Raw genomic sequence first — 6,000 nt, 5'->3', positions numbered from 1 at the left:
ATGTTAGTCAACCAGTATATGGACAGGACAAGTATACAGACAGTATATGGACAGGATCATTGGGGATGCTGCAATATTAGCTAACGGAAAAGTGTCATATATACTTGGGTCATGGAAAGGTGACTTCTGGAAGGAGCTTCATTTTTGTCCTGGGATAGTCCCATGTCTTCTACTTTCACCTCATTTAATGGATGAGGACAATTATTGGGATACAGACGGCTTGTGGATGGGTGAATGTTCTTCCTTCATGTTTTGGACAATGCTTAGTTAACAGGAATCGATCTGAAAGTTGATTTGATGTATTTACCTGATGACCCAGAGTTACATTTAGAGGATGGGTATTATCCCATTACACGGCCATGTTGACTTGACCTGTCAGCCCCTCTCCCTTTACCTGCCATCCCTGTACACAGTGATATAGAATGATTGTTATTGTACTATTACACTTTGTCCAGAAGATGGTGCTAGATAGTCATTTACATTCATGTTTGATACTTTGTAGCTTCCTGCCATGATAGATGACAAAACCCAGAATAATTGTAACTTCCAGTTTTCCTCCATCATTAAACACCCTTATATCATGCGTGTCCATAGTTACAGTAAAGATCTTACAGAAAAACCTAGGAAATAAAATTACTTGCCCGGCTTTTCACATTGTATCACCAGCAGCCATCTTCTCGCATGTTTATAAAGCTGCAGAATTGTTGGTGCATAGATATGCCAATGGTATGGATCGCCGTCCACAGTAGTCTGGTGTTCCCAAGTTGTCACCCAGCTGATCACCCCTTCAGTTCCTATGCAACACCCTGACCCAATTCAGCGACTGCCTTGTAAGCTTAGTGTACAAGCGCTTCATGTTACATCTCTGGAGGAGATCATTTTCTTATTGTGTCTTCTGTATCACAAGGGACTTAAAGGGATGGAAGTCTGATGCTGCACAAGCGAGCGGCTCTTTGGACAGAGATGAAGCCTGAGCTCACAGACTGTCCTGATAACATGTCAGGAGATTATGGAGGATTTCCCCTTTAAATGCTCCCCATGGCTTCTGCTATCACAACCCTTTTGAGATTGTCCTTTATTACTGAAGTGACATCTTGGCTGAAGGGCTGCACAGATATGTCGGAAGACTTGAATCGCTCCCCCTGCCCCTTCAATAGTTCAAAGTCCAGCTGATAGCTTTGTCCTTCAGTGCAGATTTTCGGAAGAGAGAGGTTGCTGGATTGGGACAGGTCTTTGAAGCGCACGTGCTTCTCCTTCATTCAGTCATCTTGTGAACCTCTCCTTTCATCTGATGGGAACTTCCTCAGAGCTGACAAATCTTTCCTCCTGTTCTCTCCATCGTCTCCGCTTTAATTTATTTTCTATTTGTTTCATGTTTAGCAGGCACATAAGAGCGTGCTGACAGGTGCAAGGAAACCGAGAGTCACATCTGTGAGGTCCCCTGGTATCAGCACAATTGTACCAGCCGCAAGGTTCTCGTAGCACAAGCAATTATTTCAGCCAAAAGGTCTGTAGTAGTAAGGTCTGTAGTGGTAAGGTGTGTAGTAGTAAGGTCTGTAGTAGAAAGGTCTGTAGTAGTAATAAGGTGTGTAGTAGTAAGGGCTGTAGTAATAAGGTCTGTAATAGTAGTAAGGTGTGTAGTAGTAAGGTGTGTAGTAGTAAGGTGTGTAGTAGTAAGGTCTGTAGTAGTAAGGTGTGTAGTAGTAAGGTCAGTAGTAGAAAGGTCTGTAGTGTGAAGGTCTGTAGTAGTAATAAGGTGTGTAGTAGTAAGGTCTGTAGTAGTAAGGTCTGTAGTAGTAAGGTCTGTAGTAATAAGGTCTGTAGTAATAAGGTCTGTAGTAATATGGTCTGTAGTAGTAAGGGCTGTAGTAATAAGGTGTGTAGTAGTAAGGTCTGTAGTAGTAAGGTCTGTAGTAATAAGGTCTGTAGTAGTAGTAATGTCTGTAGTAGTAGTAAGGTCTGTAGTAGTAAGGGCTGTAGTAGTAATGTCTGTAGTAGTAAGGTCTGCAGTAGTAATAAGGTCTGTAGTAATAAGGTGTGTAGTAGTAAGGTCTGTAGTAGTAAGGTCTGTAGTAATAAGGGCTGTAGTAATAAGGTGTGTAGTAGTAAGGTCTGTAGTAGTAGTAGGGGCTGTAGTAGTAAGGTCTGTAGTAGTAGTAGGGGCTGTAGTAGTAAGGTCTGTAGTAGTAGTAGGGGCTGTAGTAATAAGGTCTGTAGTAGTAATAAGGTCTGTAGTAGTAAGGTCTGTAGTAGTAAGGTCTGTAGTAGTAAGGTCTGTAGTAGTAGTAAGGTCTGTAGTAGTAAGGTCTGTAGTAATAAGGTGTGTAGTAGTAAGGTCTGTAGTAGTAGGGGCTGTAGTAATAAGGTGTGTAGTAGTAGTAAGGGCTGTAGTAATAAGGTGTGTAGTAGTAAGGTCTGTAGTAGTAATGTCTGTAGTAGTAAGGTCTGTAGTAATAAGGTCTGTAGTAGTAGTAATGTCTGTAGTAGTAAGGTCTGTAGTAGTAAGGGCTGTAGTAGTAATGTCTGTAGTAGTAAGGTCTGTAGTAGTAATAAGGTCTGTAGTAATAAGGTGTGTAGTAGTAAGGTCTGTAGTAGTAAGGTCTGTAGTAATAAGGGCTGTAGTAATAAGGTGTGTAGTAGTAAGGTCTGTAGTAGTAGTAGGGGCTGTAGTAGTAAGGTCTGTAGTAGTAGTAGGGGCTGTAGTAGTAAGGTCTGTAGTAGTAGTAGGGGCTGTAGTAATAAGGTCTGTAGTAGTAAGGTCTGTAGTAGTAAGGTCTGTAGTAGTAGTAAGGTCTGTAGTAGTAAGGTCTGTAGTAATAAGGTGTGTAGTAGTAAGGTCTGTAGTAGTAGTAGGGGCTGTAGTAATAAGGTATGTAGTAGTAGTAGTAAGGGCTGTAGTAATAAGGTGTGTAGTAGTAAGGTCTGTAGTAGTAATGTCTGTAGTAATAAGGTCTGTATTAGTAATAAGGTCTGTAGTAGTAGTAAGGTCTGTAGTAGTAAGGTCTGTAGTAGTAGTAAGGTCTGTAGTAGTAAGGTCTGTAGTAATAAGGTGTGTAGTAGTAGTAAGGTCTGTAGTAGTAGTAAGGTCTGTAGTAATAAGGTGTGTAGTAGTAAGGTCTGTAGTAGTAGTAGGGGCTGTAGTAGTAAGGTCTGTAGTAGTAGTAGGGGCTGTAGTAGTAAGGGCTGTAGTAATAAGGTGTGTAGTAGTAAGGTCTGTAGTAGTAGTAGGGGCTGTAGTAGTAAGGTCTGTAGTAGTAGTAGGGGCTGTAGTAGTAATGTCTGTAGTAATAAGGTCTGTAGTAGTAAGGTCTGTAGTAATAAGGTCTGTAGTAGTAAGGTCTGTAGTAGTAAGGTCTGTAGTAGTTATAAGGTCTGTAGTAGTAAGGTCTGTAGTACTAAGGTCTGTAGTAATAAGGTGTGTAGTAGTAGTAAGGTCTGTAGTAGTAGTAAGGTCTGTAGTAATAAGGTGTGTAGTAGTAGTAAGGTCTGTAGTAGTAGTAAGGTCTGTAGTAATAAGGTGTGTAGTAGTAAGGTCTGTAGTAGTAGTAAGGGCTGTAGTAATAAGGTCTGTAGTAGTAATAAGGTCTGGAGTAGTAAGGTCTGTAGTAATAAGGTGTGTAGTAGTAATAAGGTCTGTAGTAGTAAGGTCTGTAGTAATAAGGTCTGTAGAAGTAAGGTCTGTAGTAATAAGGTGTGTAGTAGTAGTAAGGTCTGTAGTAGTAGTAAGGTCTGTAGTAGTAAGGTCTGTAGTAGTAATAAGGTCTGTAGTAGTAAGGTCTGTAGTAGTAAGGTCTGTAGTAATAAGGTCTGTAGTAGTAAGGTCTGTAGTAGTAAGGTCTGTAGTAGTAAGGTCTGTAGTAGTAATAAGGTCTGTAGTAGTAAGGTCTGTAGTAGTAAGGTCTGTAGTAATAAGGTGTGTAGTAGTAGTAAGGTCTGTAGTAGTAGTAAGGTCTGTAGTAGTAATAAGGTCTGTAGTAGTAAGGTCTGTAGTAATAAGGTCTGTAGTAGTAAGGTCTGTAGTAGTAAGGTCTGTAGTAATAAGGTGTGTAGTAGTAGTAAGGTCTGTAGTAGTAGTAAGGTCTGTAGTAGTAAGGTCTGTAGTAATAAGGTGTGTAGTAGTAGTAAGGTGTGTAGTAGTAGTAAGGTCTGTAGTAATAAGGTCTGTAGTAGTAAGGTCTGTAGTAATAAGGTCTGTAGTAGTAAGGTCTGTAGTAGTAAGGTCTGTAGTAATAAGGTCTGTAGTAATAAGGTCTGTAGTAGTAAGGTCTGTAGTAGTAAGGTCTGTAGTAATAAGGTCTGTAGTAGTAAGGTCTGTAGTAGTAAGGTCTGTAGTAGTAAGGTCTGTAGTAGTAAGGTGTGTAGTAGTAGTAAGGTGTGTAGTAGTAGTAAGGTCTGTAGTAGTAGTAAGGTCTGTAGTAGTAAGGTCTGTAGTAGTAATGTCTGTAGTAGTAATGTCTGTAGTAGTAATGTCTGTAGTAGTAGTAAGGGCTGTAGTAATAAGGTGTGTAGTAGTAATGTCTGTAGTAGTAATGTCTGTAGTAGTAATGTCTGTAGTAATAAGGTCTGTAGTAGTAAGGTCTGTAGTAATAAGGTCTGTAGTGGTAAGGTCTGTAGTAATAAGGTCTGTAGTAGTAATGTCTGTAGTAGTAAGGTCTGTAGTAGTAAGGTCAGTAGTAATAAGGGCTGTAGTAGTAATGTCTGTAGTAGTAATGTCTGTAGTAGTAAGGTCTGTAGTAGTAAGGTCTGTAGTAGTAATGTCTGTAGTAGTAAGGTCTGTAGTAGTAAGGTCTGTAGTAGTAATGTCTGTAGTAGTAAGGTCTGTAGTAGTAAGGTCTGTAGTAGTAATGTCTGTAGTAGTAAGGTCTGTAGTAGTAAGGTCTGTAGTAGTAATGTCTGTAGTAGTAAGGTCTGTAGTAGTAAGGTCTGTAGTAATAAGGTGTGTAGTAGTAGTAAGGTGTGTAGTAGTAGTAAGGTCTGTAGTAATAAGGTCTGTAGTAGTAAGGTCTGTAGTAATAAGGTCTGTAGTAGTAAGGTCTGTAGTAGTAAGGTCTGTAGTAATAAGGTCTGTAGTAATAAGGTCTGTAGTAGTAAGGTCTGTAGTAGTAAGGTCTGTAGTAATAAGGTCTGTAGTAGTAAGGTCTGTAGTAGTAAGGTCTGTAGTAGTAAGGTCTGTAGTAGTAAGGTGTGTAGTAGTAGTAAGGTGTGTAGTAGTAGTAAGGTCTGTAGTAGTAGTAAGGTCTGTAGTAGTAAGGTCTGTAGTAGTAATGTCTGTAGTAGTAATGTCTGTAGTAGTAATGTCTGTAGTAGTAGTAAGGGCTGTAGTAATAAGGTGTGTAGTAGTAATGTCTGTAGTAGTAATGTCTGTAGTAGTAATGTCTGTAGTAATAAGGTCTGTAGTAGTAAGGTCTGTAGTAATAAGGTCTGTAGTGGTAAGGTCTGTAGTAATAAGGTCTGTAGTAGTAATGTCTGTAGTAGTAAGGTCTGTAGTAGTAAGGTCAGTAGTAATAAGGGCTGTAGTAGTAATGTCTGTAGTAGTAATGTCTGTAGTAGTAAGGTCTGTAGTAGTAAGGTCTGTAGTAGTAATGTCTGTAGTAGTAAGGTCTGTAGTAGTAAGGTCTGTAGTAGTAATGTCTGTAGTAGTAAGGTCTGTAGTAGTAAGGTCTGTAGTAGTAATGTCTGTAGTAGTAAGGTCTGTAGTAGTAAGGTCTGTAGTAGTAATGTCTGTAGTAGTAAGGTCTGTAGTAGTAAGGTCTGTAGTAGTAAGGTCTGTAGTAGTAAGGTCTGTAGTAGTAATGTCTGTAGTAGTAAGGTCTGTAGTAGTAAGGTCTGTAGTAGTAATGTCTGTAGTAGTAAGGTCAGTAGTAATAAGGGCTGTAGTAGTAATGTCTGTAGTAGTAATGTCTGTAGTAGTAAGGTCTGTAGTAGTAATGTCTGTAGTAGTAATGTCTGTAGTAGTAATGTCTGTAGTAGTAAGGTCAGTAGTAATAAGGGCTGTAGTAG

This window comes from Leptodactylus fuscus, chromosome 9 (genome assembly GCF_031893055.1).
Source record: "Leptodactylus fuscus isolate aLepFus1 chromosome 9, aLepFus1.hap2, whole genome shotgun sequence".
Lineage (NCBI taxonomy): Eukaryota > Metazoa > Chordata > Amphibia > Anura > Leptodactylidae > Leptodactylus > Leptodactylus fuscus.
Note: the sequence above shows the minus strand (reverse complement) of the source record.